Source organism: Felis catus, chromosome D3 (assembly GCF_018350175.1).
Source record: "Felis catus isolate Fca126 chromosome D3, F.catus_Fca126_mat1.0, whole genome shotgun sequence".
Classification (NCBI taxonomy): Eukaryota; Metazoa; Chordata; class Mammalia; order Carnivora; family Felidae; genus Felis; species Felis catus.
In genome coordinates, this window is record NC_058379.1 from 48,312,359 (window position 1) to 48,328,697 (window position 16,339).

The 16,339-nt window shown below is 40.4% G+C and overlaps 1 long non-coding RNA gene across 2 annotated transcripts in view; it reads right to left on the reverse strand.

Moving 5' to 3' along the window:
• LOC123381293 overlaps positions 1-13,688 on the reverse strand; it is a 312,463-nt gene extending 298,775 nt beyond the window's left edge. The window contains exons 1-2 of one of the 2 annotated variants that reach the window (XR_006588130.1): positions 12,784-13,688; positions 11,389-12,324 (exon numbers count right to left, since the gene is read on the reverse strand). This is a non-coding gene — a long non-coding RNA (uncharacterized LOC123381293). The remainder of the gene's footprint in view (positions 1-11,388; positions 12,325-12,783) is intronic. The other variant, XR_006588131.1, reaches the window with a different exon arrangement.
• Between the last annotated feature and the right edge of the window lie 2,651 nt (positions 13,689-16,339).

The window sequence follows — 16,339 nt, forward strand, 5'->3', positions numbered from 1 at the left end:
AAATTTAAACCTTCAGACGGTGGAAGAATTTTAAAGCCTAAAGATGTTTAGAGATCATCCAGAGGTCTACTCATATTTCTCAACTAAGAAAATTGCAACCTAAAGGGAGAAGCCGTGAGCCCAAAGTCCCACAGTGCAATCGTGGGGGCGCCAGCGGGCTAGGGGGCAGTGCCCTCTGGGTGCTGCACAGACCCCTCTGTCTCCATCGTTCCCCTGCCCTGGCCCATGATTCTTATTTCTCTGCCATCTCCTCCAGACCGAGCTCACAGGAGGCCAGAGCAATGGCCTTCTTGCCTCTGTATCCTAAGCACATAGTTTGGGACTGGAAATGGAGACTTACGGTGAAGAGGTTTTTCTTTTTCTTTCCCTCCCCCCACCAAACAAAAAATAGCTTTATCTTTTCCTTATTATATTCATATCTTAGCATAAGTTCTCATAGTTTAAACAAAGAAAGAGGAAGGAAAGTTTAAAGAAAAAAATCAGAACTGCCAGGAAGTTCACCAGCCACCTATGCCCACTGTTAGTATTCCCGTGATAACCATCATGAAGACGTTCTGTGTCTATCTATAATACATATTCACCTGGTGCCCAAATGGAATTAAGCTCCTGTTTAGTCCCCTACTTCTCCCCCTTAACAATATGGTGGGAGGTCCCGCAAAGTCGGTGAGGACAGATTTACACCACCAATTTGAAGCACAGTACAGGGTTCTCTTACACGGATACACCATCATGGATTTACCATCGTGGATTTGTTCTTCTTTTGGAGCGGTCAATCATTTCTCTTTCTTCATTACCAGAAATAATTCTAGTAAATATCCTTATGCAGGCAATTGCGAATTTTTTAAATGTTGGTACATGTTACAAAATTACCTTCCAGAAATGTTGTAGCAATTTACACCTCGTAACAATTTATTAAAATGTGCATTTCTCCACACCCTTACCAATACTGGGAGTATCTGTCATTACCTGTTCTAATATTTTGGCAAAAAATATATTTCAACTTCGAGCCTGGGAGATTATTAAATGAGGTTTTGCATTTGTAAGGATTTGAGAGCCTATCAGTCCCCCAGCATCAGGCTATGCTTTGGGGCCATAAAAGTGCATAAAACAGAAATGGCCCCTGTCCATGTATAGTTTATTAATTCTTTGAGATTAGGATGATGAAAAATAAATAAGTAATTATCAATTGCAAAAAGGTCTATGAAGGAAAGCAGCATTGTGTTGTGATAAAATGTAGTGCTGGAGACAACGTGAGTTAGAAGAGTTCCACCTCAGGAAATGACAGCGGAGTCCAAACATGACATATAAGAAGGAGCCAGTCAAGGAAAGAGCAAGGTTGAGGGCCTTCAAGGGAAGGGAGCAGCAGATGCAACACCCTTGAAGAATGAAGAGCAGTACATGGCATGCCTAGGAAATGATGAAAGGCCAATATGGTTAGGAAACAGGAAAGAGAAATAGAATGGCATGCAGTCAAGTCAGGTTGACTTGGAAAGGGGGCCAGAAGTCAGGTCATGTAGGGCCTACAGGGCTTGGAGGACTTTGAATTGTATGCAAGTGCAGGAAGAAGCCACTGAAGGTTCCGAAGCAGGGAACTAGCATGACCTAGTTTATGTGTTTCAAAGCCCACATGGAAAATGGACGGGAAGGGACATGGGGAGCAGTCGAGAGAGCCATTAAGCAATTGCTGCAGTAGAGCAGGTGCAAGCCAGGGTTGGATCCATGGAGACAGGGAGGAGAGACAGGCTGATGATATATTTTGGAGCGGGAACTAGTGACTAGTGATGGGTAGGAAGTGGACTTTAAATCAGGGAAAGGATGTCTGATGTGAGCAGCTGAATAAATGATGATATCATTTGCTAAGGAAGTCTTGATTTGGTGGAAAATCCAGGATTCCATATTAACATTATTTGTCACAGTAAAAATTGGAAACAAACTTTAAAAACTATACAGCAATTGCAGTGATTAAATAAATAATGGTGTAAACATAAGTTATGCCCTTCAAGAAAATCATGATTCTGAAGAACAATTATTATACAAGAAAATGTTCATAATATGTTAAGTGGGGACAAAAACACATTGATGTTTATGATCTACAAAAACATAGGTATAGATAGGGGCATAGATTAGAGATAGAGGTAGAGGGGGAAAGTGTGGAATGAAAGGCACTGAAATGCTCATAATGGTTATATCTTGATGGTGGGATTATAAGTACTATTTGTTATTTTCTCTATACTTCTCTTTATTTTCCAAATTTTCTCAAATAAACAGGTCTTACTAATCATCAACACACCGAAAAGTCATTAAAAATCATCAGTTTACCTGCAGCTAGATACCATCTAGATTTGGGTCAAGTCATGACTAAACCAAATAACCCAGTGGAAACAGATCAAGCACACAGTCGTGCTGTCCTGCCTTAGCTGAAGGTCTTGAAGATTATCACTGCTTTTTCACTTGCAGGCATACATTTTGCCAAATGAAATATGTGTATGTTTCCAGGCTCATTCATGGAAGACTTAAGACGAGAACTCAAGTCTCCCAATTCACACGCAAGAGCTTTTCCCACGGTACAGAACCCATCACAGCACCAGGCATGCTCACCTGATCTTATCGTAGACGCTGAGACCAGTCAACAATTTTGAGACTCCCTCTGGGCCATCCTTGTTCACAGGCAGAGGAGGAGACCACCAAGATCGTATGATTTCAGGGACACCTGGCATTTCCATCCGTCTCCTGCCCTCTTCCACCTATTTAGCTAATACCCGAGATTCTTTTCACGAGGATCAGTTCACTTTATTCCACAGTTAGAAATAAGGCTTAAAAAGTATATATTCCTGGAAGGGGTAATCTCTTGGTTTAAATTCACCCTAGGTGTCAGATTTCTTATCAAATACTCCCCTGAGAAAAGGATTTGAAAGGGCCACCTGAATGCTGGATATCTAAAAGTTAGGGATTTTCAAAACAAGGGGATCCAGAGGGGGTGAGACTTGGGAGAAATGGTAAAGGGAATAAATATTTCACAAATACGTCTGTGTACTGGCCACTTGGCTAGTGGCTGTACAGACCCTGTGTCTAACCCCACCACCCCAGCAAAGCAGGATTATTATTGCCAGTTGACAGTCTTTCATTCAACAGATGTTCATTCAACATGTGCTACGTGTGCTCGGCACTCTCATAGTCCCTGGGAATACTGCAAAATTTGAAACAGGCAAAGTCCCTGCTCTCATGGAGCTAATTCAGGGTACGTAGGGGAAACAGACAACACGTATTTTAAAAACGAATGTACAGTAGAGCAGATGGTGATAAGTGCTAAGAAGAAAATTAACGCAGAGAAAGAGGAGAGCAAGTGAGAGGCAATAAAAAATATGTCAAGATCATACAGCCAGCAGGTGCCTGAGTTAGGACCAAACTCAGGTCTGCTCTCACCGAATTGCTCTCCTGTGAGGTACTGCCTCCCTAGAAAGCGCATCCTATCGGGGCGCCTGGTTGGTTCAGTCAGCTAAACATCTAACTGGCTCAGGTCATGATCTCATGGCTCATGAGTTCGAGCCCCGCATCGGGCTCACTGCTGTCAGTGCAGAGCCTCTGTCTTCCTCTCTCTCTGCCCTCCCCGGCTCCTGAGCTCTCTCAAAAATAAACATTTAAAACAAGAAGAAAGCAAGCACATCTTATCTGAAAATGCGGCCCCGTATTACTCTGCCACCAACCCCCAAATATCCTAATGGGTAAGCCATTGGTAAACAACTGGTAGCCTATTGTGAGTCAAGTAAAATCTATTTACTGGTAATTGTTCAACACAATTGGTTTTTGCTTGTGCATGAATTTAAATCTTCTTCAATTGCAGTGACTTTCAAAAACAAAAGCAAAAACCTCAGCCCATAAATGAAATGGAGTAACTATCCCCTGAAATTTTTGGAGCCCCAGACACCACTAAGTACAGGCAACATCAATTTCTTTTCTTACAAAATAGAAAACAAAAATGTGAGTACAATGTAAACCTCAGTCTCATGAGGGGTCCCCCCTCCTCTTTTTTTTAGTATTCTATTAAAATGTTTTTTCCCTATGCCAAGGACAAAAAAAGTTCTAGTGCAAAGACTAGGGACAAAAAATGAGGCAAAGGTTGGTATTTTGTTGTTCAACGCATCTTTGCATGTCTATAAAAATCCATCTTCAAAACATCTCACCTACTGAATATAAGGCATTCAAAATACATAGTTTAAACCCATCCGTGGCATAATACCGTGGAAAGGTCAGCCCACCTGGAATTTCCAGCTTCTTTGTGGACAAATATGGCCTGATCATGAGCTGGGTGAGAGAATCTAAGCCTCTACTGTATCTTAGCAAAGAGAAGAGCAGGGGCAAACAGAGAGAATATTAATTTTCATCAAGAGAAAATCAAACTTGTCCAAGAACTTTATTGGCAGAAGTGAAATTAGTTTTTCTATAGCAAATAGTTAGTGGAGTTGAGGGATTAGTCTATTGCCCGAGAAGGGAAGTAAACCCACTGGCTTTCAGAGGCATCTCTGTTCTCAATAATGCATTTAACTCTCAAAAACAAATAAGATTTGTTTCTGCACTTTCACTTTAAAAAAAAAAAAAACAACACCCAAGGCTAGATTATCTAAAACTCTCCCTTGCTAAAAATCAAATTATTAAAGAAAGTTTCCTAAATTCATAAGGCTCAAGACAACTCTTAATACTTTTTTATCGTAAAGTGTCAGCCTGGGCCAAGCCTTCCTCGATTCAAACAAAATTCACTGTAAACAGCAGCAGACACAGGACCTTTCAGTTGAGAGACTGCAGCAATACTTAAGTTACTTCCTACTGTGGTCCAGGGGCCTGGCACATACAGGCCATTTTTTTGCAGAGAAGCAAAATAGGATTATTGAAACTCTCAAGGTTAAGGTAGTAAAAATGATGTTGCAGAATGCCACGACTTTGGACCACCTTGTTAATATTCCTGCAGAATACATCATCATAGCTTGTGGTGATGTGGAGTACCATGATGGCCAGGTAGAAAATAGTGTCAGTGCCGGGGATAGGAGAAGAAGGCGTGAAATTCTGATCGCCAGATTTCTAGTTAAGAGATCCTGTGAATTTACTAAGGTGTTGCATGAAGCAAGGCTCCAGCCAATTGGGAAGTACAATCACTAGACTCATTATTCCATAATTATGAAAACTCTCCACTTGTTCTGAACTTTGAGTGGTTGGCATCAGAAAACCTGAGATCTCTGTATCTCCTCTTGACATCTCCCCTCATCTAAGCAGATGAATGGACTGGGATGCAGGAAATGAGAGGCACAAAGGATCAGCCAATGATGCAGAGGAGGGAATGTGGCCAGAGCTCTATTCCACGGAGAGTTTTGCCGGTTCCCTAGCGAAGAGAGGCTAGAGTTGATCTCACTGGCACTTTATCATCGTTTTCATCTGTGGTACAGGTACTTAATTTTAAATGAACTAGTTGGTAAACTGTAAATTGCACACTCCAGAGAATAGGTTCTGCCGATCTCAACAAATCCTTTTGTTCTTTTTCAAAGTAAGAGAACACCTTCAACTATTGTTAAAATCCCAAGTGAGCCATCAGGTTAGTGGGTATCCTTGCAAGGTGCCTTAACATCTTTTTTTTTTTCTTTCCTGCTTCAGTGTGCTCCACTGAAGGGTACAGCTGTTAAGGTAATGCACGTGAAGGGATTTTATAAACTCTCCCAATACTTACATATCGTTGATATTGTTGCTATTCCTGCTTCGCAATACCCTCCGTTCCAAATGCCACCCGATGTCCAGTAAGAACTGCACACATTAAGGAGCCTTTCAAGCCCATCAGCTTCACATGCTTGTATACCACCCCCAACCGCAATACTGTGTTCACGCATACAGCAACGGAATATAGCCTGTCTGAGTAATATTCACTGGGGGTTATAAAGTAATAACATACCCGTCTGTGGTGATACTCGTTTACCTTGAAGAAAGCACACACATAGACACACACAAGTGCATACCTTTAAAAAAAAAAACCCTAATAATTTGAAAGTAGGCATTCAATATCTGGTGTTTAAAAAAAAAAAAAGTCTTCCTTTTTACCTGGTCTCCTATTTTAATTGCCTCCAAAGCTGTTTTCCACTTTGATTGCACAGTTTTACCTAGCAAAGCTGTCCCCATAAATACAGCTGAAATCAGTGGGCAGAAGTAATGAGTATGGGAATTCCTCGTCTTATAACTAACTTCTTCTCTTCCCTTCTTGAGGTTTGAGATGACAGAAGAGGCCCCCAAAACTACAGAGAATAAATCATTATGAATCAACATATTACTTTTGTTGGTATTTCTAGCGCTGTGATCTACCAGCTACCCATAGTGGGATTTTAAAAAGTTTCTTCCAAGAATTTCATTCTCCTTTGTCTCCAGAATAAATAGAGTGCAGTGCAGAATAAGTGCAAATGGGATTTTGAAATTCATCCCCAAACCACATGACTAGGAAGTCTCTTTCTTTCTTTTGGTAAACAACACTTTCACATCAGAGTGACTGAAGGGCCATGCGTGCATTTTTTCTCTCACTTGAAATGTCATTTTTTTTAAGTTTATTTATTTATTTGGGGAGAGAGAGAGAGAGAGAGAGAGAGAGAGAGAGAGAGAGAGAATGAATAAGCAGGGGAAGGGCAGAGAAAGAGGGAGACAGATCCTAAGCAGGATCCGCACTGACAGCAGAGAGCAAGATGTGGGGCTCAAACTCACAAACCGTGAGATCATGACCTGAGTCGAAGTCAGATGCTTAACCGACTGAGCCACCCAGGTGCCCCTGAAATGTCATTTTAACTTGATCTCATCTGATAGGAAGAGTCATTTACGGTGTGGTAGTATAAGGAACATTGTATCACAGTAAGAACTTCTGTGACCCTGGTTACACCTGGCCCAGGACAGAAGTTGATTTGTTTCCAGTTTGAACACATGTGTGGAAACTGAACGGCTTGCTGTTTTCATTGGTGTGGCCCCTGATGGCTTCTGACTCCCTAGAACCTATCACTTTTACCCTAAGAAGGCGACATGTTGGCATATGAACTACATATAGGTAATAGAGTTTAGTTTCCAGGAATCCTGTAGGGTCAAGGGTTCAGGTAAAAGATGTTCTGTGCAACTAAAGGGGAAAAATACGTAAATATATATGAAATTTGAATATATTATATAATATACACACATGCACAAGAGTAATTTTATTCCCATCTTAATCCCACCTGCAAAGATTTTCTTTCAAAATCCCAAATCTCTGTTCTCTACAGTTGATGTCCATCTGTTTTCATTTCTTCACCAAGAGGTCAAACTCCTTAGCCTGACACTTAAGGCCTTCCATGATATGTCCCTAGGTTTCAGTTCAACTCCATCCAACCCTTGCCCTATATGTATCATAATTCCAGCCAAACTGCACTATTCTGGGCTCTATGGGAAACCGAGATGCTTCCAAGTCTTTAAATGTCATACGCACACCTATAATAGTCTTTCTTCTAGCTTTTCCCATTAAAATCCTACACAACTTTAAGGCACAATTCAAATACACCTAGTTGGTGAAGCATTTCCTAATTTCCCGATGAGGCATTTTCTTTCTAAACTCCCATAGTAAGAGAAACAACACCTCTCTCAAAAACATTTCCTTGTCTTTGAAGAAAGTCAGAGAAAAACACACCTTGACATTCAGATGAAGAAAGGAAACAGACTATAGCTCCGTTTGCTGTTTTACAACTGTTTCGTTTAATCCCCACACGATCCCACAAGGCGGATGTTATTATCCTCATTTAACAGATGATGAAACTGAGGCTGACAGAATTTCTTTTCCCCCCAGTTTTATTGAGGCATGGGTTGACAAATATAAGTTGTATGTATTCAAGGTATACAATATCATATTTTGATTTTTATGTACATTGTGTCATGATTACCACAATCAGGTTAATTAGCATATCCATCACCTGACATATTTATTATTTTTTGTGTTTGTGGAGAGAACCCTTGAGATGTACTTTCTTAGCAAATTTCAAGTATTCGCTACGTTAGTATTAACTATAGTCACCAGGCTGTACATCAGGTCTCCGGAACTCAGTCATCTTCTAACTGAAAGTTTGCACCCTTTGACCAACATCTCCCTATTTGCTCTACCCTCCAGCCCCTGTTAACCATCATCCTACTCTCTGGTTCTATGAGTTTGATTTTTTAGCTCTCACATAGAAGTGAGATTATACAGTAGTTGTCTTTTTTGTGTCTGGCTTATTTCACTCAGAGTAATGCCCTCCAAGTTCATCTCTGCTGTCACAAGTGGCAGGATTTTTTTTCTTCTTTAGGGCTGAATAATATTCCATGGGATGTATATATCACCTCTTTATCCCTTCATCCATCCAGAGACATGTAGGTGTTTCATATCTTGGCTATTGTGAATAATGATGCAATAAACATGGGGGTACAGATATCTCTTTAAGATGGTGATTTCATTTCCTTTAGATAAACCCCAGAAGTAGGATTGTTGTATTATATGGTAGCTCCATTTTTAATTTTTGAGGAAGCTCCATCCTGTTTCCCAGAGTGGCTGCACCAGTTTGCATTCCTACCCATAGTGCACGAGGGCTCCTTCCTCAAAGAGCTTGTTTGAATGAAACCTTTGCTGCTGAACTTAAAGACACATGCTTTCCACCAAACAAATCTATGTCACATTACTCATATTTATACACCTTAGAATTTTGATGAGGTATTGGCTTGAATCTAGCTTTTTGCAAATATGTCTTTTCTTCCTTACTGGAGCAGCCATTTGTGTTGTTGTGTTGTTGTTGTTAAGAGAAGAAAAGAAGCCATCTGTATTTCACCTTTGTTCCCCAGTCCCTTGCACAGTAAGTCTCTTGCTCAAATATTTATTTAATTAATACACTATCTTCCAAAGGGAAAATTTTTTCAAAAGAAAAGGATAAAGATAAATGTCTCTATCTGTTCATCTTAAGAACACCGAAAAGAAACTAAATGATAAGAAATCTTTCTTAGAAATTTGGCTAGTTAAAAAAAAAAAAAAATGGGCTACTTTGAAATTACAAAGAGAAGATAATTATTTTGGATAATAACAACAGCTCACATTATCTGAATCCTGATTATATGCCTGACACCGGACAAGCATTTAATTCTTATACCTGTCCCTGAAGGAGGTAGCATGATTCCCATCCTACAAATGAGAACCCAGAGGAAGACCAAGGTTAGCAAGGAGAAGAACCAGGATTTCAACGCAACCAGAAGGTGGCGCTCTTAAACACTGCTCCATCCTCACCTCTGCTTCTATTGGCCTATTTAATATTCGCTCTCAGACAGGACCCCGTTTTTCCCAGGCCTCCCTACAACAGAAGGCTTCTGGCTCCACTGACATCCGTCTCACATCTATATTGTCATGATTCCTTAAATAAGTTTCCCTCTTCAGAGGACAGAAGCCCTGAGTACCAATGGAAGGAGGAAAAACAAAGTGCTTTTTCTTCTGTAGAGAAATGTGAATGACAGTGATTCTGAGGAATGACAGTGATTCTGAGGATTCTGCTTCCGGCCACAGTAACAATACCCGTACTACAATCGGTACTTCCCCGTGTAAGCAGCATGACCCCTAGTGGGTGCCAGTGGTAAGTATCTGGATACTAGTACCGGTACAAACACAAAGGTGTATTTACAATAGGTGGGTAGAAAAATAAGTCACGATGTCGTGATTACAGCTATATTAATTAAGGAGGCCACTATGAAATAAAATACAAAGGGAAAGTAACAAAATGTAAAAGATATTTCATATGTTTAAATGATTAATATAATTTTAGTATGATATATTAAATATATTAATATACCATATTAGAATATAATATTTGAGACCCAATTCTAAAGTATGTTTTTATAATTTCTTTCATTTACAGTCTTTGGCTTCCATAACTCAAATTAAATTCTCTCAATCTTTGACAACATACCTTCAACAAAGATAGCTTGCACTAGAGTGTTTTCAAGAAAGGATTAAAAATGGTGAGGTTGGGACATTTTCAGTTTGTCTAGATAAAATACTCTCATGAATCCATCATTTTAAAACATCCCAGTCCACACCCAATGTTACTTGTAATTTCACTGATGTTTAATTTATTTTACTACATTATTACAGTTTAATTAAACACCAGACAGGAGCTTCACTGGGATCGCTCCCTCTTCCTATCCTGCAATGTTGAGGTCTTGTATTTTGAAGTCAAACAACAAAAGGAATAGTCAAAGGAAGAGTGTTCTGTGTTTCATTTCAATAACTGGGTCATATTCACTTCCTTTTTTGCTACCGACAGACGATCTATTAGTCCCCCATCTCCCAACTTTCTTTAAAAAAAAAAAAAAAGTAAATAGTAATTCTTATTAACAGCAGTGGCACCTGCACTGGGGTGGGCAAATCTGGTCACCAGCCGGTCCCCCTGCTGTTTTACTCAGCTGGCAACATGCTCTCGACCCTGGCGGCTGCTCCTGCTTTGTTGTTCCTTCCAGGCAAACAGGAACTTCATGAATGTTTAGAAATTCTTTTTTCTGAACCAAACTTTGGTTTCAGAAAGGAACAATGAAATTCACAACAGATGATAAACTTTTATACATGTGTTTAATTGCATAAGAAATACACGAATACCATCCTATAAAAAAATTTAAACAATACAGAACTGTCTAAATTGTGAACACCCTTTTTCTCCCCCTCCCTACCCATCTCACTATCCCCCCGCCAAAGCATGGAGAAATGGGGGGCATCCTCTTCCCAGAATTAAATATAAAACTGGACAACTTTACTGAAAACAACTACTTTAGATCACTGGAAAATGGTCAAAGACAAAAAACAACTCATGACGTTTGTTAGATTTGCTTCCAATCCCTCATTATATACACAAATAAATGGTTTGAGTTTGCTTAAGTTTACAAAAACGAGACCCTTTTAAATGTGTTGCCCTGAAATTCTTTTGCTTCACGTTATGTACTGACAAGATTTCTGTGTTGGAACCTACAGACCTCTTTTGACCTTTTAATTGTTCCATGGCATTGAACAATTGGATGTATCGCCAATTTATTGGGTCGTTTCCCTATTGATTTAAGGTTGTTTCTAACGTGTTCTTATTACAAACAATCCTGTCATGAACACTGTGAACTATCTCAGTAAACAGAGGCAAGAATTTCTGTTGGCTAGATACCTAAAGGGGAAACTCTTAAGCCAAAGACTGTGCTAATATTAAATTTTGGAAGATGGTGCCAAATTCTGTCAAAAAGGCAGGAATATTTAAAAAGTTCTCAGGCCTTTGAGAACTAATCCTAAATGCTAGCACTGGAAGGATTCTTAAAATTGCCCCGTCAAAAAGCTTTGCACTTTAGTGCAAAACTGAGACTTACAGAATTGATGTGACTGGTCCAGGGTCATGCAATCAAACTCCAGTCCAGGGTTTTTGGTTTCCCAGCCCAGGACATTCTTTCCTACAACAGATCTTCTGGGGCAAAAATTAGACTTGAATTTTGGAGTAATTCTTTCCAGCAAAATGAAGATGTTTCACAAATAATTGAAAACATGTTCTCTTCCTTTGGATTTTTCAGTAGTATTGAGAACAAGTCGGATTTGTATTACAAATCAAACGGAGTGGCAATATAACTCTACAAAGCATTCAGGCAAGTAGGTTCTATATTGAAGACAATGCTGTAAGAGAAACATGCAAAATGGAATCTGATTTCCTTATTAAATGACGTTAGAAAAGGAGCCTGCAGTCCTATCTCCAGATGCCCATTGCTTTATGAAAAATGTGCGAAGCGCCATACTAAGCTACTCAACTTATTGCTGCATGACCAATCACCTGAGACTTAGTAACAAAGACCATTTTATTACATCCTCAAGGCAGGAGTCTGGAAAGGGTACAACCGAGGTCTCTCGTCTCTGCTCCACAGTGTCTGGGACCTCTACTGGGAAGACTCAAACTCTGGGGCGATTCGGCAGCAAAGCATGGTCCCTATGCTTCTTTATGGCACAGAGATTGGGTTCCAGGAGCAAATGTTCCAGTAATGGCGGTGTGAGAAGATCAGGTGAGCGCCCGTCACAAAAATAAGTGTAAAACTGAACAACCTCATCAAAATAATCATTTCAAGTCACCGGAAAATAACCAAAGGTAGACAAAAACTTGAGAAGTGTTTACTCCTGAAAACTTCCACTGAGTTGGGCCAGTTTGGTGATTCAGTGGCATTCTTGCCTCGGGGCATCCCCAGCTCAGGTGATAAAGCCCTCAGCTTAACCTGCTGGAAGTGGTGGTCTGGGTGGATGGGCAGATAACCTAGAAGGAGGCACTATTAGAAGCAAGAGAAGCTTAGAAAGGCAGAGATAAAGTCTCCAATCATTACTGGCTAATGCATACTTGCTTAAGGAAAACCCCAGAAAGCCCAGCAAAAACTGCAAGCCCAGGGGATATGTGCACAGACATGGGTGGCAGTGGGACCTTAGAGGCAATCTGGACATCCCTCACTAAAGGAACAGATAAACACGTGTGGAGAAGAAGATAGAAGCTACAGTCTAGATGTATATATGTACAACAAAAGGGATAAATCTTAACATATTTGAGGGATAATAATAATTACAATAATAATAGTATCAAGTAACACTTAACATGGAATTTCCTAGAAGCCCCATGAATTGGGGACTTTTCTAATATACTTCTATATATTAACTCTTTTAATCGTCATACCCCTAAAAGGCAGTCTACCAGCCAGGATTCAAACAGAGAAGTATATAGCCACTAAGACACTTACAATAGGAAATTGACTTTCACAAATGTGGGGTTGGCTAAGCAAGTCTGAGATCCACAGGCTGTCGGGAAGGGAAGTTCATGGGCAGACTCAAATTCATGGGCGCAGATGGAAGTTCTCATCAACTGGCAGGCAGGGAGGGAAGATCACAAGAGGATGGAACCTCATTGGCACGGGCTGAAGCTTCATCCAAACGCACAATCTCTTCTGTGAGAGCATGGTAGGCAGAGTTCTAAGAATGACCTTCACCTCTGTACAGTCACCTCCTTTTGAGGGTGCAGGGAATCCGAATGTGAGGAGATATCGCTCCTATGGTGATGCGATGTTATCGTATATGGCAAAAGGGAGATTGTCTGGGTGGGCCTGATCGAATCACATGAGACCTTTAAAAGCAGTTTTCTCTGGCTGGTAACAGATGAGGAAGTGAAAGACTTCAAGCCCAGGAGTGACTGCTGGCTTTAAATATGGAAGGGGCCACATGCCAAGGACTATGAGTGTCCTCCAGGGACTGAGAGTTGCTCTCAAGCAACAGCCAGAAAGAAAGTGAAGCCCTCCACTTTATGGCCACACAGATCTGAATCTGAATAGACTCCTCCCCACAGCCTCCAGATGAGACACCCACCCAGACAACACCTTAGACTTCAGCCTGATGAGACCCTGAGCAGGGAATCCAGTCGAACTGTCTGTACTTATCTAAAAAGCTGTGGAGTAATAAATGAGTGTGTTTTAAGCTGCAAAGTTGTGATAATTTGTTTGGCAGGCTTATGGACTGAATGCTTGTATCCCCCCCAAACTCCTATGTTGAAGCTCTAATCCCCAATGTGGGATTGGAGTGTGAGAAGGTTAAATGGGGGCATAAGGGTAGTGCCCTGATTCAATCATATTAATGTCCTTCTAACACAAACCCCCTCCTTTATCTCTCCCCCTCCCTCTCCCTCTCCGTCTCTCTCTCTATATATATAAATACAGACCCACACACGCATGCGCGCGCGCACACGTAAATGGCAAGAGCGGACATCCTGGTCTTCAGTCTTTTTATCGCTGAATATGACGTTAGTTATACGTTTTTCATAGATACTCTTTATCAGGTTGGGGAAGTTCTCTTCCATTCCTAATTGAGTGTTTTTATCATGGAAATGTATCAAATTTTGTCAAATTATTTTTTTGCATCTAATAAAATAGCCATGTGGTTTTTTCCCTTTTGTTCTATTTATGTAGTGGATTACATCTTCCTTTCATGGAATTGATCCCACCTGGTCATTGTATATAAATTTTTTTTTTATATTGCTGAATTGGGGTTGCTAGTATTTTAAGATTTTGTTGTGCCTATATTCAGTATAGATCCTTCTCTGTAGTGTTATCTTTTTCTGTTTGGTTTTTGTATCAGGGCATACTGCTTAGAAATTTGGGGGAGACTTTTGCCACAGTTCTATTTGCCATAATTCATTGCTTGTCATAGTCATATTCAGATTATCTATTTTTTTCTCAAGTCACTTTCAGTAGTGTATGTCTTTCCAGGAATACATATATTTCACCTAAATTACTTAATTTATTGACATACAGTTGTCCATAGTATTCCTTTATAATCCTTTTTTATTTGTTTAGGTTGAAGTTCCATCTTTCATTCCAGATTTAATAATTTGAATCTTCTCTCTTTTTCTTGGTCACTCTAGCTACAGCTTTACCAATTTTGTCAATCTTCTCAAAGAACCAACTTTTGGTTTCACTGATTATCTTTTTTCTTAAGATTATGTATTTATTTTGAGAGAGAGAGAGAGAGAGAGAGAGAGAGCAAACAGGGGAGGAGCAGAAAGAGGGAGAGAGAGAATCCCAAGCAGGCTCCATGCTTTCAGTCCAGAGCCTAATGTTGGGGCTCGAACTCACATGAGATTGAGCCCCGGGTTGGGCTCAACGTGGAGCTTGGAGCCTACTTGGGATTCTTTCTCTCTTCCTCTCTCTCTGCCCCTTGCTTGTTTGTATGTGTGCATGCACATACTCTCTTTTTGTCTCTCAAAATAAATAAACTTAAAAAAAAATTCCATGTGCATTTGAGAACAATATGCATCCTGCTGTTGCTGGGTAGATGTCTATTAGGAGCACTTGGCTTATGGTGTTATTCAAGGCTTCATTTCATTACTGATTTTCTGGCTTGTTGTTCTGCCCACAACTGGAAGTGGGGAGCTGAAGACTCCAACTATTATTGTTGAATTGTCAATTCTTCCTTCAGTTTTGTCAGTTTTTGCTTTACATACTTTGGGACTGTGTGTGTGTGTGTGTGTGTGTGTGTGTGTGTACACACAAGCATACACACAAATATGTGTGTATATACTTTTTTACGTTTATTTTTGAAAGAGTGAAAGTGGGTGAGGGGCAGAGAGAGAGGGAGACAGAATCCAAAGCAGGCTCCAGGCTCTGAGCTGTCAGCACAAAGCCCAATACCGGGCCGGAACTCACGAGCTGTGAGATCATGACCCGAACCAAAGTCAGATGCTCAACCGACTGAGCCACCCAGGTGCCCTGTATGTGTATACTTTTTGATAAGACTTTGTCATCACACCTTCCATTACTTCTTTTAGTATCATTTCCTTTAGTTCTTTAAACATATTTATGCTGATTTAAAGTCTTTGCCAAGTCCAACATCTGGGTCCTCTCAAAGGCTACTTCTATTGCCTGCTCTTTTTCCTGCATACAAATCACATTGTCCTGTTTATTTGCATGTTTCATGATTTTTTGTTGAAAACTGGACATTTTGGACAATAGACTGTAGCAACTCTGCATATTGATTTCCCACCACCACCTCTCTGGGTCTGTCTTGTATTTATTGCTGTTTATTTGTTTAGTGACTCGACTGGCCTGTTCCTTTGAAGTTTATTTTCCCCACAGTGTACAGCCTCTAATGTCACTTCTCAGAAGGAACATTGTTGGAGACACCTACAGTCACCCTGAAGTGACAGTTGTTTTATCGGGACTCTCTGTGACTGCGTCATTTCTTGATCTCTTTTTTTTAGCTTCCTGTGCATCTGCCTCTATTTCTATCACATTCAGCTATTAGGCTCCACAAATTTCTAGCTGGGGTCTGTATTGTTTTCAACAATGCCCTTTGCCACAAACTGTTCCACAGTCCAATTCAGTTAAACCAGATCTCTTTGCAGAGACAGCCTTGGAGGCCAGTCTTTGAAGATTGTTCCAGTCCCAGAAGAGCTCTTTTTAGCTATCTCTTTCTCTATATCATTCAGTTATACTTCTAGCTGTACTTCAGGTTAGCCTGTTGCTGCCATGGGGTTATCCACCCCCTCACAACTGCTTACTACCAAACTTCCCATTGGTTTTGATAGCACCCTTACATTTGAACTTTACCACATTCTATTCCAAACAAAACCAATGCCCTTAGGAAGAACTATGGCATGTCTGTTCCTATAGCCTGCCTTTCTCTGGCAAAACTTCCATGCCACTGCTCTGGAGCTGAAGAGAGGGACAAGGTCCTGCTTCCAATGGACTCACATCCCTGTTCTGTGAGTGATGCATTGGAAGAGAACAGTGGCCCTGGTTTTCTTGATTT